We start from the raw sequence: 17,540 nt of genomic DNA, 5'->3' as shown, positions 1-17,540 counted from the left end.
AATTGTTAGAAAGACAGGTAGGGTCAAGCTTGCTGTTTTTGAGTAATGGTATGACTATTGCATGTTTGAAGGAGGAGGGAAAGGTATCAGAGTAGAGGGAGGAGTTAAAAATGTGTGGGAGCGTAGCGATTATAGTAGGAGCAAGAGGTTTTAGGAGATGGGAGGGAATGTGGTCAAGAGGGCATGTGTTTGAGGGAGAAGAGGAGATCAGCAAGACACATCCTCCTCCGTGACAGCAGATAAAGAGTCAAGGAATGCAGGAGGAGGAGAGTTAGGAAGAGGTGTAGGATGGGAGGAGGATACAGAGGGTATGGGCTGACGTATGGATTCCACCTTTTCCTTAAAAAGTTGGCAAAGTCCTGATGTGAGATGGAGGAAGAAAAGGCATCAGAGGGTGGTCTGACTAGAGAGTCAAAGACAGAGAATAGTCGGCGTGGGTTAGACTTGTGCATGTTGATTAGTGAAGAAAAGTAGGTTTGTTTAGCCTGAGAGAGGGCATAGTTGAAACAGGATAGCATAAATTTGGAGTGAGGGAAGTCTGCGAGAGTGTGAGATTTCCTCCAGAGGCATTCAGATGAACGAAACCAGGAATGCAGCATGCGCGTGTGGGAATTTAGCCAGGGTCTGGGGTTCAAAGGGCGAGAACGGTAGAGAGAAAGCAGGGCATGTAGATCAAGAGAGGAGGATAGGGCAGCGTTGTGGTTCCTGGCCAGGTTGTGAGGGTCTGGAGCAGAGCTGAGACAGGAGAGGGAGGAGTGTATAGTGGAATCAAAAGCTGGTAGGTTAATAGAAGGCAAGTCTCCGCAGAAGTGAGGTGTAGATGGAGGTGGAGAAGGGGAAAAGAGAGAGAGAGAGAGAGAGAGAGAGAGAATGAGATGAGGTGATGGTCAGAGAGAGGAAAGGGGGAAATAGAGACATTGGAGAGAGGGAAGTTTTTAGTAAAAACCAGGTCTAGGTAGTGGTCATCTTTTTGGGTGCTGGCTGCACTGTTGAAGGCCAAAAGAAGAGGTTAGAGAGAGAAAGCGGAAAGCCCAAGGGAGAGAGGGGTCATCAAAATGGCAGTTGAAGTCACACAAGGAGAAGAACAGGGGAGTCTGAGCAGAGAAAGAAAGAGAACCAGGATTCAAAGTGAGTGTGAAATGCAGAAGGGGGATGTGTAGAGGTAGGTGGGCAATAGATGACCGTCACATGGACATGGAGAGGAGAGAAGATCTGGACAGTGTGAGCCTCAAAGGTGGGAAAAGCAAGAGAGCTAGGAATAGGAAGGGTACGTAATGGCAGTGAGATGAGAGCAGGAGCCCCATGCCTCCATCCCTGCATCAGGGCACGGAGTGTGGGAGAAGGAAAGCCACCATAAGAGAGGGCAGCTTCCTGAGCGGAGCCAGATTGAGTGAGCCAAGTTTCAGTTTTAGCAAAGAGGATCAGATAGTGAATCAAACTGTAGCTACATTAACCCCATAAACACCAGATTGATTAAAATACAATATATTTCATGATATTATCATGACACTGATCCATTAAATGATACCACAACAATCAACAATATATTTTCTCCACCTCCAAACACACACACACACACACATACGCACGCACGCACATACACACACACACACACACACACACACACACACACACACACACACACATACGCACGCACGCACACACACACACACACACACACACACACACACACACACACACACACACACACACACACACACACACACACACACACACACACATCACACACTACAACCCCCTCCACACTCAGACTGCAGCCCCCTTCACACTCAGACTGCAGCCCCCATTTACACACATGCGCACACACATATGCACAGTACAGTCCCCACCATTGTTTTAATGTGATTATCTGTACAAATCAGATTTGTGCTTTTTACATTGCGGACTTGTTTTCTTGTTTTCTGCTGTCTTTGTTTTTGAATTATTTACTGCAAGTATGGATGTTGTTTTGTTTTTTAAACAACAGACCAAGCAATAAAAAATTAAGATGTTTCAACACGTTCATGCCTTGGAATAGTTTTCTTGTTCTGCGCTGATCATAATCTTTTTGTTGTTGTTGTTACAAATTTGAAAACTTCAAGAAAACCGAGCCGCGGTCATTCAGCAAATGGCGAACTCTACAGCTCTGCACAGCAATATCATCCAAGTATCTGTAGCAACAAGAACACTGAGACTGTGAATTTGGCTCCACTAATCTTGGTGGTCCTCTGCTTCTGCATCTTCTTGTACTTCCTTACAATTATACTCTGTGTCTACTTTACCACAGCTCATATTCGAGAGAACACTCGCTATATCCTTTTTGTCCATATGCTCATTAATGACACACTGTATCTCGTCCTGGGGTTCACTCTGTTGGTGGCTGCCTTATACAAGGTATACCTCCCTGTGTCACTATGCTATGTCTTAGTGACTATTTGCTCTAATTCATTTATTGTCACCCCATATAACCTGGCAGTCATGGCCCTTGAACGCTATGTAGCCATTTGCTACCCGCTAAGACATGCAGAGCTTTGCACCCCACAGAAATCTCATGCTGCCATTGCAGTCATATGGACAGTGGGACTCATCCCTAATGTTGCTGATTTCATTGCCCTGAGCTCCTCAGTTGCGACAAAGTATTTCTCTCTTAAAGTGCTCTGTAGCCAGGCAAGATTATCGAAGGCTCCAGTGTAAAACACCATAAAATCCATCATAATCAGCTTTGCCCTGGTGGGACTGATAATCGTGTACACGTACATCAGGATTATGCTGATTGCACGGAAGCTTGGCTCAGAAAATCTGCCTTCACGGCTGGGAAAACAGTCTTACTCCGCACTTTCCAGCTCCTGCTATTCATGACCGCTTTCACCAACTTTCTCCTATTCACGTGTCTGCCTCGGTTTCTCAGTCCTCTCATTTATGCAAACACTTTAGAATAGACCCACCAGCAACCTTACAATGTACAATGATGTCAAGAGAATGTGACACCTTTGCCTGTTAGTAGACTTACTTCAATACACATGAGGAAACGACCTGTGAGATTTCGAAAGCCCTGCATAGAATAAGCGGTGACCTGTGTCTAACCCCCTTTCTGTGATGCACAAGGGATGTCTTAGAAATGATAGTTTCTTTTGGGGCTGACAGCCCAGGTGTCTGGCAATCGTTTATTGCCTTCTAAACAAGCAGTATATGTCACTTTTAGTGGTAGCATCCCCAATTAAGTCCTCTTTGTAGGTCTGCACAGACCCAGGAAGAGTCTTAACCTATCATAAACCCAATCTATTATATTTTGTAAATCAAACTGTAGTTACATTAACCCCTGAAGCACCAGATTATTAAAAATACATAATATTTCATGATATTATGACACTGATCCATTAAAAGATACCAAAACAATCAACAAAAGTAGATCTCCTAATTAACTTTTGATCTCATTTCTCTGCACTGGCTACTCTGCTAAAATATAACACATAACACAAACACACACACACAACAACCCCCTCCACACACACACACTACAACCCCAGCAACACACACACACTACAACCCTTTCCACATGTAGCTAGGTTACCCCATGGTCCCCTTCCTACCCTTGCCTCCGTTGCGGTGGCCAGCGAGTCAGACGGGTGGTGAAGGGGTAGTGAAGGGGTTAACTCCTCCCGCAACCTTCCAAGTAGGCCTAATCACCCACCCTGGGACTACTACCCCCTTCATCCACCCCCTCTGCCCCAAGAAACAGGCTTCTGAGGTTTAACCCCTTCATTGCCTTCACAGCTAGCCACTAAGTAATGAAGCTTTTTTAATGTAACAGTGTTTCCCCCACCCGGTGGGAGATTTGGCCATTATTGGTCGTGTGGTGCATGACACGGGATTCAGCGAATATCGGGTGATCTGACAACGGGAGTTGAGCGGATCACAGAGCTACACTGGAGAGGAGAGGGAGACGCCGGTATTTCCATCCTAATTGCAAGTGTGGTGGCACACACCCACAATGCATATTTTACCTGTTACATTGTAAAGTAGCCCTTATCTTTTACATATAAACCATATCTCAACAGTACCTCACAGTTATTGGCTTTTATCTATTGTTCCCAGAACCAGTCACAGTTGGGACTTCACTATCACACACAGTCAGAACATTCATGGCCGTTAGAACACTCATGACCGTTTATATCCACAGTATTGACTTTTTTACATTTTGTTGCGTCCTTGTCTAATTGTTTGTTTTATATTTAGTTTGGTCTTTTTGTGAGAACTAAGACACTGTGGCAGCACTTTTTGGTCATTTGTTTTTTGTGTCTTATACTGTAATTTTGCGCATGTATTTTGTTCTTTCAACAAAGATTCAAAATAGGTATATATATAAACAGAAAAACTGAAAAGTATCCCATATAAGCACTCGGGTATACCAAAATATAACAACATGTTGTACCTAAATACTGTATAACAAATGTATTTCACTTCTTTAAAAGGACAATACAAAAAAGGTTAAAAAAGACAGGAACTTCCTCAGTGATAAGGACTCACTGTAAACAGTTATGTGCTATGCTGCACTTGTGAAATACTGAAGAGTGTGCAAGTCTAAATACCCTCTAGTGTATGGACATAATGATGGAAGGCAGTAATAATCATGCAGCGCCTATGTAGAGGGAGAGGGGGATTGGCCCGGTATTAAAGTGGTTACACCCCATATGGCCACCCCCTGCCCTCACCTGGGAGGTGATGAGTTAACTAGACTGCGGTCCAGTACTGTGTTTTTGCCCTGCTTCAGCACCCAAATGTGTATTCCCCTGTAAGAATGTATTTTCTCCATTCCAGTGTCGGCACCAACACTTACACTGGGATCCGGTCGGGAGGAAAAGGGTTAATGTTAATGTAGTGATCATAGCCCTTTGTTCCATTTTCCCGCCAAAGCAGGCTCCATTTTGCAGTTCTCCATAGGTCGCCATTGCAGCTCCTATTGGGATTCCGGCGATTTAGGCCCGTTCTCGTAGAAGTTCTGCAGGTGGCGCCCGAGAGGAGGAGCGGCAGTTCCCCATTGAAAGTCAATGGAGCCATTCATTTCAATTGGGATTCCTCGACTCAGACCTCCAGGAACGGGTTGGCAGCCATCCAAACCGCAGACCGCAAAAGCGGAAACATTATCATTGAAGAGAGCTTCCCGGTCAAGTTCAGGTTCGATTGGCGTGGGAAACTTAGGTTCTAGGGTACCCCGAAATAAAGTTTTTTTTTCCCCTAGACCCTAGGAACCCCCTCACTCAACCCCAACCGGGTCTGGTAATCAATGACCCCAGTAAAGGGTCGCGCTCGCTACAAGGGTCGCGCCATTGACTCCAATGGCGGAGGTAAAAGCCGTGAGTAAAAACGGCTAAATCAGATTGAGCAGAAACCTGGAACCCATAACTCCGGTTCTGTTCAACCTAGAGGGCTGAGATTCGATCACCATGTAGTCCTAGTTCCGGCTGGATTGCATGGCAAATAGCGATCCTCTCGGGGCAACAGAACGGAGTCAGGGTAATTGTAAAGTTTGGGTTTCTGCCATTGACTTGCATGCCAGAAAAAAGCCTTGTGTTCAAAAATGCTTTAAAAACTGTAATTGTGTAACTCCGGTCCGTAGGGTCGCAGCGAACTGAGACTTGGCCACCATGGTGAGTCCCCTCCGGGATGAGGGTCTGGCAAGTTTCAGCCCAGCCGAACGGATTATTTTAATATATGTAGATATTAAGAAATATATTGTATTTCAAGGCTGGGATAAAAGCCCGCGAACGTTACTGGTTCTGCTTTATGTTAATGCTCAGGGGGGTGACCCGTTGTCTACAACAGACCCCCTGATCAAAGGCTTCACCACTCTGATTGTATACAATAGGGCGCAGAAACGCAGGACTTGAGTGGTCTGTAAGTGCTATAATTCTGACTTTAATGTGGGGCAAGTAGAAATTAGGCAGGGACCAGGATTGGGAGAGATATCCCCAGAAGCAAGGAGGAGAAGCATGGAAAGAATGAGAATGTGTGAGGATGATTTGTAGGGGTGTGTTTTAGTGCAGGGGGTATAGCTGTGTGATGACGGAGGACGCAGGTAAGAAAGGAGTTCATGTGAACTGAAAAGTGGGGAATAAAGTAGAGATGGAGATATATGGATAGTTAGCGACATAAGGAGACTGGTGGAAGGAAGTGCATAATTTGAAAATAAGTGAGGTTACAGCAAATATAAAAAATAAAGGTGGCATCACAGCAATAGTTAAGTGTTGAGATGTGCATTCTGGGATGGGTGATATCCTCCTTTCCAGCGTAGATCAAATGCAGGAATCAAAAGCAGTAGGTGTTGTCCACTTTTCCACTTCTTTTTGAACTTCCTTTTTAAACTTCATAACTACTTCAAACATATCTACTTAAAAGCATATCTGCTTATGAGCATGGCTGCAGGCAGCTAAGGCTGCTATGAGTTTACTTATATAGTAGATTTATCTATCCATTCAATTTTTGCTCGGCACCCAATATATATATGTATCTCTCTCAAGTGTATACCACTAACTAAAATCCTCCCCTCCGCTATTTCCACACTTTATTTGCCTTCAAATAGGCTCTCTGAGAAGCAAGCTCCGTTCGGTGTGAATCCCTAATGATGCGTGTATAGCCATGCATAATAATGGTATACTACTTTCCTCTCTGGGGAGTAAAGAAGGGGGGATCCTCCGGCGCGATGTCTTACTCAGGTTTCCAGGACACATGCAATATAAACAGACAGAGGGATCACAATCAGTAAGGGTTAAACACAATGGTATGCTGGAGATATGGTGTTAAGGAAGCACACTTACATTAAAACCTCTATATCCACCTTGAGTATGGTGTATTCCACAGAACAACCTTTTGTCCAAGGATCAGCACTTTCACACAGCCTTCCAGGTAGAGGAGACAGTCTTCTGACACAGAGGTGAAAAGCTTGGCCTGTTTATTTTGCCATACAAATGCTACAGCAGATGACAGGAGTAAATCAAACAAACAAAACAAAAGTCTTTTTCTCAGCATAACACAGCTTTTCAGCACACCCTCCTCATGAGAGTAAAACAGCTGTTTTACTCTCAAGAGGAGGGTGTGCTGAAAGACTTTTGTTTTGTTTGTTTGATTTACTCCTGTCATCTGCTGTAGCATTTGTATGGCAAAATAAACAGGCCAAGCTTTTCACCTCTGTGTCAGAAGACTGTCTCCTCTACCTGGAAGGCTGTGTGAAAGTGCTGATCCTTGGACAAAAGGTTGTTCTGTGGAACACACACCATACTCAAGGTGGATATAGAGGTTTTAATGTACGTGTGCTTCCTTAACACCATATCTCCAGCATACCATTGTGTTTAACCCTTCCTGATTGTGGTCCCTCTGTCTGTTTATATTGCATGTGTCCTGGAAACCTGAGTAAGACATCGCGCCGGAGGATCCCCCCTTCTTTACTCTTCTGTAACAATCAAGAGGTTGTTGAATCACCTCTTACAGAGACTCTGGCAGCAGGACTTTACTCCAGAAGGGACTGAACTTTGAATCCATTTTATACGGTTGGCGCAGTTATTTTATTTTCTTTACTTTCCTCTCTGTTGGCAGTAAGTCCTGGTAAGTACAGGTATGCTAGCAGTAGTTATGGAGGTTTTCCCTCACACCATGTTGAGGTGCCCTATGTATGGAGGGGAGTGGCTGTATGCTCTGAGTCCCTGGATAGTGACATCAGGGATGCGCCTGCCTCCTGAAGTATATAAGGCACAACACAGTTAGTTAGTGAGTTGGTTCCAGCAGCTGTGGGAAATTGTTGGGAAGTTGTATTTTCCTGCATAAGGGATTGTAGGAACACTTTGTGACCCTAGTGCAGTAACTAGCGGTCCAGGTTGACCAATCAGCCTGTCTAAGCCACTGTCCAGGGACCTGGCACAGAGGTGATCTCCCTAGGAGCAGAGGGAATCCCACTTCAATACGGGAGGGCGTACCTGGCAAAGGGACAGCACAAAGAGATGTGCGGCTAGAGCCGGCAGCTGCATGGGGCAGTCTGCTACATCCCAATTTACAATAAAGATGATCTTGTTAACGAAACCCCCACTGTGTGAGTGTGAAATTACTCAACAGTGGCAGTCACCACCAAGAAGGAGTTCCTCACCAGGACCATCTCCCTGCGGAAGCACAGATCCTGATGAGGTGGAGGCGCTGCACATGATGTAAGTTGAACTCGCACCCACTACCTCAGCTGCCTGTCTGGAAGACATCCCCTAACACCATCAAGCGGGAGATTCAGGAGCCCTGTTGCCTGCAGGTGCACCACCAGACACGAACACGTAATGGGGATTAAGTAAACTAACCCGGGCCAATGTGAGATTGGGGGGGGGGGAAAACCCGTTACAATTGGAGGCGATGCTGAGATATATATCTGTCAACAGGACAGGCTTTAGCTAGGCACACTAGGAAACAGGGAAAGTGTATGCTGCCACTTTGTGCTGTGTTGGGATGGAACCGCAGGAGTAACCTGAGAGGAGTCAGTGGGTCTGGAGAGGGGCTATAGCTGTCCGAGTCACCTTGAGGTAGCGCTAGGTGTAGGATGCCTGAAGGGATAGCCTGTTAACTAGTTCAGGACTCCTGGAGAGGGTCTGCACTAGGCTGACCAAGAGAGGTAGACGCCCAAGTACTGCATGGAAGAAATAGAGTACTCTAGCCCATTTCAGATCACTTACCGAAGGGAGCACAGACTGGGGGGAAGGAGCTACAGTAGACACTAAGAGAGTGAGCCTAGCCTGAGGTAGTGCAAACACGAGTCAGATCTACGTTAGGTACACAAGGTGGTGCACAAGGCATGTTTATTGTACTGATGTGGTAGCTGCCCCGCAGAGTGGAGCTCCATGTACAATAATCCAGTATACAGTGATCGAGAAACAACCGTCAGAATGGAGGATCTGCAAAGTGCAGAAGGTCCAGGATGCCGGACTGAAGGAGCAGAACAAGCTACAGAAGAGACTTTTGTGAGCTTGTTATGGAATGGCGTGAAAGCCGTGGCTGCGCCGTGTTTGTCCTGTCTATGTTCTCGGGAAAGTACCCTCGAGTCTAGTGAGGACGACAGTCTTGCGAGATGGGAGGAACGAAATGGACTTTGTTATACACCAATAAACAAACAGCCAGACGCTACCTCAAATATGAAGGACAGTTCTCACCAAAATGGCGGTTCCCGCGTTCCCGGGACACCGCGTGGGCCAGCTGCAGAAAGTCTTGCAACTTTGCAGTTTGCTAATTGTTGGCCAGGATTGGCGGCAACGAAATAACTCCACCCTGTTGGGGAGTTTGCCGCAAAAGCTGGAGCCGCGCCCTCATGGACTATGACTCACTCCGTCCCTGTGCTGGGTCAGCCTACAAAGCTGCGAGACATCCCCCTAGTTTCAACCAGGGGGAGTGGTCTGCAATTCCACCGGATGCCGATGAAGGAAGTAGGGGGAGGAATTGCCCAACTATCCCCTGCCCTTCAGTTGCGAAGAGCCATTGATCAATACAGACCTCTAGGACGAGTGCCCCCGTTACAATTGGTGACTATGGCTGACCATTCTGAAAAAGTGGAACAGAGTCCCTTGATCTCTACCCATCCCTATTCGGTTCCAGGAGGCTTCCTGATTATCCGCGTAGAGGGTGTGGAGACAGTGGTCTGTCTCTGCCTGCAGTGCAGACTGCCGGGCGGAGCTGTGGGCAGCGAGGCTCGATGCCCTCACTGTGGACTGCAATATATGTGGCCCATGACGACGTTTGTGCCGGTACAAGCTGTGGGAGTGAAAGATTCTACCCCGATGTCGGCGACGGAGCTTCCGGGTGCACTGTGGCGTGAGAGTGCAGGCCTTGCGGAGCAGGAATCAGGCCGGGTTCTCAAGTCAGAGAAAATTAGCCATCGGAGAGGTGACCGAAAAGGAGCCCATCGATGGTCCCCTACTGGAATGCCCCGCCCGAACTGTAAGTTAGAGTCCTCGGACGAGGAGTGTGCCAGGCTGGCAGATGCACAGGACTTGTTGACGGAGTGCCATACCAGTGGTATTCCGTGGCGGGATGCTATCCCTCGTGGTGTGGAGACACGGAGTCGAGTGTCCCCAATACCGCGACAACCCGATCGCCGGAGTCCCACTGCCGTGGTGACTAGCGGGTCGGAAGGAGGTCGATCAACCCCGACGCTGCGGAGCAGTAGGCTAGCTCCGTGCTCGCCACAGATCCAGGGGGTGGAGGTGAAAGAAGAGCGGATCCAGGGCCAGGCTGGACCGCGTAGCAGACGGGCGTTGCCGGATGTCCTCGTGGAGGAAGAGGTCTCGATTGGGGACCCAACCCAAGATGGCGTCGAAGCACGTGCGTGTATGGAGGAGGTTCCGGACGACCAGAGCGGCATCGAGTGGGAGGTGATCGTGCCTCTGCGGTCGAGCAGTGGAAGTCGATCCCCTACTGACAGACGGAGTGGGCGCTCGAGCCGGAGAGCAAGGAGCTCAGCTGCCGGAGGAAAGAACGGACTTTGTGGCGGAAGTGAGTCAGGTATTGCTGAAGAGCAGGCCGTAACCCTGCCGATACCTACCGTCCGGCCCCGTCCCCCAACCCCGTCCATCCCCAAAGTTAGCCCCAAGGCCCTAGTTAAATCCCCTGTCCCTGTCACCTGTTCATTCGGGTCTACCTCTAGCCTGGGGATGTCAGGGGATTCCCGGGGTCCTACCGAGGAACGGACTGGAAGCCTGGACTGGGGAACTTCGGATGATGGATGGGAGGGTGGAGGGAGGATTTCCCGATGAGGGTCGGTACCCAGTGATTGTGCTAGTGTGTTGGGTATCACGGGTGGACACTGGTCACAGCGTCGAAGAAAGGTTACGCAATCTGAGGGTACTTCAGGGGTATCATCGGGCGGGCCTGAAGAGGAAGAGCCACTAGAATCCAACTCGGAGGAGGTACGGGAAACTAGATGGTGGGCACCACTATATGAGGGTTTTGTCGCCTGGATAGACCGCACCCGTTTCATTCTAGAAAGAGATGGGGTAGTTGACCATTGGTGGGCTCCCGGGGATTTCAGCGATGAGGCATACCTCCAAGAGCTGCGAGTGAGGTGGGACCGAATTCAAGGGGGTCTTATTACCCCAAAGGGATCTGAAGGGTTAGATGATCCGGTGGAGTCAGATGAGCCCCTGTCATGGGTGTTACCGAGAAAGGCTGGGCAAACTAAATTAACCCGGGCCTGCCGAGCTGAACGGGCCATTACAGCCAAATATAAACTGTCTCATGGGCTTGAGTACCCATATGTCCCTGAACCTCTCATGAGGGAGATAGAGGACAATCGAGAGAGGTGGCTTCGTAATGACATTGAATATTACATTGTCAATAAGGGAGGAGCCATTAAGGGAGTTCAGGCTGAGCAGAGGGTTTCCCAACTGATGAGGGTTTGGAAAATCGGATGCAGCATTTACATGCACAAAGTGGTGTATTGTAATGAGCGAGGTCTGCCCCGAGAGTATAGTGTGACAGTCACCGATGCAGCGGGACGGGAGGTGAAGAAACCAGACCATCGACACTATTATTAGGTCCGTCATAGAGTGGTCTGCCCTTTTCTTTCACGCTCCTGCTGGTCAGTGAGCGTAGGGTTCTTGCATTATTATGTAAAAGTGATAATGTTTGACGCTTAATTTGTGTGTTCTTTTACAGTGTTTCCTGGAGCAAGGTATACCAAATTTTGGCCCCAGCCGGGTCGGTGGGGATTCACCAGGGGGAGTATATAGCCATGCATAATAATGGTATACTATTTTCCTCTCTGTTGGCAGTAAGTCCTGGTACTGCTGCGACACACTTTATTCGAGCAAATTACCAGTTTGTACCTGGCAGATACCTGGAATCCGCCGCTGCTCACCTCTGGCATGCCGCGTTGCGTTTGCCTTCCCAGCCACGGTTCATGCCTGGCTGACGGGCGGCTGATGTGTTAAATGATATGATCAGGATTTAATAGGCTGCAATGCTTCGCGTGTCCGCCAGATGGCATAAATTCCTGACTTGTAAAGCGCCGAATCAGGTTTAACTCTGGTATACCATGTGACATAGGCTTGGGGGAGAAAGGATGTGACGTCAATGAAAACCTGTCACATGCTACGGTAGCCAATCAGAGTAGGGATGGAGTTCCCACGCTCTGATTGGCTACCGTACCATGTGACAGGTTTTCATTGACATCACATCCTTTCTCCCCCAAGCCTCTGTCACATGGTATACCAGAGCCAATCACAGTAGGGATAAAGTTCCCACGCTCTGATTGGCTCTAGTACCATGTGTGCACGGCCATGTGTCTTTTAATGACGTCACCTTAAAGGCAATTGAAGCAAAGACATTCTGATTGGCTGTGCTTTCATTGCCTTTAAGATGACGTCATCATTTTAATTTTTGTCGGCCAAAACACATGGTTTTCACGGTCCAATCAGGACCGTGGAACCATGACGCAAAATGTGACGTCATAGGCCTTTAAAAGCCTATGTCATCTCATTTTGAAGCCAGACGCCGCGGAGGAAGGACCTCCGGAGAAGAAAAAAGACAAGGGCGTGGCCGATGATGGAAAGAAGACCACGCCCTGCCCCGCCCGGAAGGAGATAGAAGAAAGAAGAACACAGATGAAGATGGATAACAAATAGAAGACCCGTGGATTGTTTTGGATTTTTAGTTTAATGTTTATTATTTTATGGTTTTTTATTTTATGGGTTCCTGTTCGTGGATTGGTTCGTGAGTAAGCTGCGCAACGGGAGTCGGTGGGGGCAAGTAATGGTAAGTTAACTAAAGAAATGTATTTTATTTAACTTGTTAATTTTTTCAAAAGGTTTTTTAACATGTGTATTTTTTTTTTTGTGGTATATAATTTCTTGCCACTGTATGTATGTATGTATATATGTCTAGAGAGATATATACATACAGGGTAAGAAATGATGTTGTTTTAAAAGCTGGATAAGATGTGTTTTAAATTATTTTGTGTATGCTGCTATGCTTTATTGTGAGTTTAAAGTATTTTAAAATTAGATAGATGTATTCCTTGGTATTGTATTGTGTGTTTGAGGAAGGTCAGGGATAGGCTTGGTTGTAAAGGTTGTATTTTTGTCGGTACTTATATTTTTTCAAAGGCTTAATTGTTCTGCTCTAGGCATGAATTTGTTAATGGTTTCATTGTTCGGGATGTAGTGTGAATTGTTTAGGGATGTAAATAATGATTGCTAATTGATTTTTGTTTACTTGGTTGATTAATTTGCAGAATGTATATGGTGCATAGATATTTAGACATCATTTATATTGGAATGTAAGTTGTTTAAATGGCTTTTCAGAGGTTTAGTGATGATTTAGATTGAGAGATCAGTTATGAATATTAAAGGAAATTGATTTTAATTTAGTGTGTATGTATGGAGAAGTGTTTGGTTGTAGGACAGTATGCTTTTGATAACCCTTCTACATTTATTTGTACTGTATATTGGTTTATCATGGGTGTGTATATAACGTGTGTATATATATATATATATACTGTATATATCTCTCTCTCTCTCTCTCTTTCTCTCTGTCTCTCTGTATATATATACAGTATATATATATAGTTGCATGATGAAGCCACAGTACAAATTCATGGGTGAAGGGTAGGTATCGGGCCTGTGTTGCTTAACCCCTTAATCACCTTTGCGGTTATTATCCGATAAGGTGTTTAAGGGGTTAATTAATATCTGAATGTACTTGCAATGTATTGGCTTGGTATTGGCTATGTCTTGTGTGGGCAAGAGAAGGAAGGCGCTGGCGACGGACACTTCGTATTGATGAGGTCAGTAGTACTTTATTTATTTGTATATGCTAGTTAATGTTTTTAATAATGGGCAATTAATCTATTATCCATATCTGGATAATAGTTATTTTGCACATTATTGTACTGTAGGTGTTGGGGGGGAGGGTGTATGTATTGAATGTATAGGCCAGGTTTATTTTTTTTACATTCAGGGTTGGTTCGGTGGTTCTGCGTGGGACCTCTGGAGACCACCTGCGGGTATTCTCGGGTATCCCAAGGGTATCAGGCTGGTGGTTCCACGGGTGACACATGCGGGGATGATGATGCGTGGTCCCACTTCTGTGGGGGCACCGCCGACCCGTAGGTGCGGGGATGATGATGTGTGGTCCCACTTCTGTGGCGGCACCGCGGACCCGTTGTGAGCACCCGTGAGTTCCCCAGACCCCCGAGGGAACCACCCGAGGCCCCGCAGACACCTGTGGGTCTGACCCGGGGCTCCCAGACATCCTTGGGCCTACCGTGGGGACCCAATTGTGGCCCATGGTGGCCCAAGGAGACCACCTGGGGGCCATGGTGCTGGCAGGATCCACCAGCAGGCCTCCAGAACCTGTGTAAAAAGGGCTGCTGGTAAACTGTAGGTCTGTCCAGGTGCCCTGCCAGCCCACCGGGGACTCGCGTGGGGCTGCGTTATGAACCCTGTATGTAAAAGAATAAATCTTGTATTTATGGGGGGGCACAGGGGGTGGGTAATGTATTTAATAAATATAGTGATGTTTATTGTGGGGCTGTGTATTGTTTTTATTGCGGGGACTGGGGGTGGGGGGTGGGGGGGTTCCCCAACGGTATGTGGGTAGGCCTCCCTTGTGGGTAGTTAGTGGGTGAGGGTTGAGGGTGGTTAGGCCTCACGGGGTGGGGGGTTAGAGTGGGAGGGTATGTAGGCATCCCGAGTGGTGGGTGAGGGTGGGTTAACCCCTTCATGACTGTAGCGGTTAATAACCGCTGTGGAGATTAAGGGGTTAGGGGACATTACTTTGAAAGTGTTAATTCTTTTCTCTGTTTTACAGCAGCAGCAGCGGAGGTTGCCATGGGTAGTGGGTAGTGTATTGAATGTATTTATTGGTTATTATGCCTTAACCCCTTCATTACCTTAGCGGCTATACGCTAAGGTAATGAAGCAGCATTTCTGTACTTTTATTAATATTGTGCAGGAGCAGGGGGCCCCCTGAGTTTAGATTTCTGGCTCAGTTAACCCCCTGCTCACTGTACAATATTATTAAAAATACAGAAATGCTGCTTCTTTACCATAGCACATAGCCGCTAAGGTAAAGAATGATTCTTTAATGATGTGTGTGTGTTTTATTCACAGTGTAGATGTGCAGAGGGTCTCCGGAGCAGAAACCTTTTGGTTTCAGGTCCGGGGACCCCCTGCCCCCCGAGATACAGGCCCCTTTTGGGGGTGCCGGTATCCCTCTGCTTGGTTTAACAGGCCGCGGTCACGTGATCGGGGCTTTAACGCAGAGGGATACCGGCATCTCATAAAGGGGTCTGTATCTCGGGAGGCAGGGGGTCCCCCGACCTGAAACCAGTGGGGTTCAGCTCCCGAGACCCCCTGCACATCTACACTAGGAATAAAATTGTATTTCAAATGTATTTATTTGTATTTATTTATTTATTTATTTATTGCGGGGATGCTGTGTGTGATTATTTTTTATTGTGGGTAGTGGGGGTGGGTGAAGGGGTTTATAAATGTGAGTTTATAAATAAAATAAAGAATATTATTTCTAGGGGCCCTAGAACAGAAGTTCCCACGCCAATTGCGCACTCATTGCTCTTTTTTTACAATGTTGCTGGTCTTGCGGCTTTGCAGTCTGGCAGCAAAAAGCAGTTTGTAGTACTGAGTGTGAGATAAATTAACCAGTTCTTTTATTGCTGAAGTCGCCACCAAAAACTTTTATTTACAAATACAGTACAATACAATGGTGAAACATTTCAAGTGAACAGCAATTCAAAACATCAACACACAATAATACATACAGTACTGTACAGTGCAAAACTGCAGCCTTTATTAAATGCTTCTACAGTGGGATGGTGCGCAACCAGCTCAGTCCTAGAGGGCAGCAAACAGGGCAGGTTTTCAGGGCCACATTGAAAACCGTGCAACACACAACAACATACAGTATCCTTTGTTTAAGTACAGCAGGAACTGTAGGTCAAAACATGTACTCTACAGCACAATACAGTTCAGCACAACATTACAGTATGGTCTCACTGAACGTCCTCCACATTGTCCATCCATGGCCGATTCCTTGCATGGCGCAAAACGCCATTAATGCAGTCTCTAACGCCTCTCATTACAGGATCTGTAACTGCATAAAAGCGCCGCATTTCTTCCACAATTTGTAGCCTTAAATTGGCAGGAAGGGCCTTTTTTTGGCGATTCCCATCGTATTTCACTTTGAACACCCACTCGCAGTACAACGAGTAGGGAACATGGTGCTTAAAAATGATCAAGGCATACTTGTGGGGTACACCAGCACTCATCACCCTATACTTCTCCCTGAGCCCCGGTGGCAGATCGCACAGGGTGATGTCGGGCACCGTTTCGATGCGAGCGGGTGTAGGAGGTCTTTTGGGAGCGGGTGTACTTGAGGCGACGGGCGATGGTAGGGTGTCTGGGAGGAAGCTTTCCTCCGGTCGTGGTCGCCGGGTTGTCTCCTGGCGTGGTCTTGACGGGGTTGTCATGTCCTCCTCAATGGCATACATGTACATTACATCTTCGGGTGGGGGGGGGTGCGCTTGGTGATGGACGGGGGCCGAAGGTACCATGCATCACATCCATGTCACCCTCCTGCTCCGGCGTCGGTGAAACAGGGGCATTAACACCGAGCAAACGATGTATACCCGCTATGTCAGCCTCTATCTTGTCCATCCGTTGCTCCACATGTAGCACCGACTCCAGAAGCAGATCTAGCTTTGCCAGCACAATAGAATTCCCGGGGAGATCCACACTTATCCCATTCAGGATCCGGTCTAATGAGCTGCTTGTGCATGGCATCTGGACATCTGGGGGGATGGGTGCAACGGAGGATGAGATGGGGGTTGCATGGAGAGAAGCGGCATCGAGGGAGAGTAGAGCAGGTGACCTGGGGATACCCGGTACAGGAGAAGCGGCAGCGATGGAGAGTGGAGGAGGTGGCCTGTGGATACCCGGTAGAGGAGAAGCGGCAGCGTCGTCAAAGAGGGATGGAGAAGGTGACCGTTGGATTTCCGGGCGAGAAGCAGAGTCGTCCAAGAACAAAGGAGACAGTGACCCGTGGATTTCAGAGGCGGCAGCATCTTCGGATGGAACCGGACAAGATGGGGGTGGAGAAGCCGGGCTGAAGATTTCCGGGACAGCTACAGCAGAGTCGTCGAAGCATATGGGAGGAAGTGGTCTGCGGATTCGGTGGGATGGCTGCCATTCGTCTTGCGTACAGAGCACATCACCGTATTTCTTCTTCACATAATGAGGTTTACGTCTAGGAAAACCCTTAGCCTTTGGGGTCAGCAGAAGGTTTTCTTTATTGGCCTTAGCCTGTCGCTTTGTCCTTGGCTTGGAAACGGCTGCTGCCTTTCGCTTTTTCAGCATGACAGGCACGGCAGAGGTGAGTGTTTTCTTGCATCCATAGAAACGGGGATGCTCCATGGAAGCAGGTGGCACAATGCAGTACAGTATCTGAACAAGGGCAAGCTCAGATAAAGATCCTGGAGTGGTGGACTATGCAAAGTGTGCAACCTT

At 47.4% G+C, this 17,540-nt stretch overlaps 1 pseudogene; it reads left to right on the top strand.

Annotated features, from left to right (window-relative positions):
- The first annotated feature begins 2,128 nt into the window (after positions 1 to 2,128).
- LOC142490815 (odorant receptor 131-2-like) lies at positions 2,129 to 2,939 on the top strand (annotated as a pseudogene).
- Positions 2,940 to 17,540: the final 14,601 nt, after the last annotated feature.

The sequence above is a fragment of the Ascaphus truei genome, chromosome 3 (genome assembly GCF_040206685.1).
Source record: "Ascaphus truei isolate aAscTru1 chromosome 3, aAscTru1.hap1, whole genome shotgun sequence".
Taxonomy (NCBI): domain Eukaryota; kingdom Metazoa; phylum Chordata; class Amphibia; order Anura; family Ascaphidae; genus Ascaphus; species Ascaphus truei.
The sequence above is the reverse complement of the archived record's forward strand: the minus strand, read 5'-3'. Positions and strand labels throughout refer to the sequence as shown.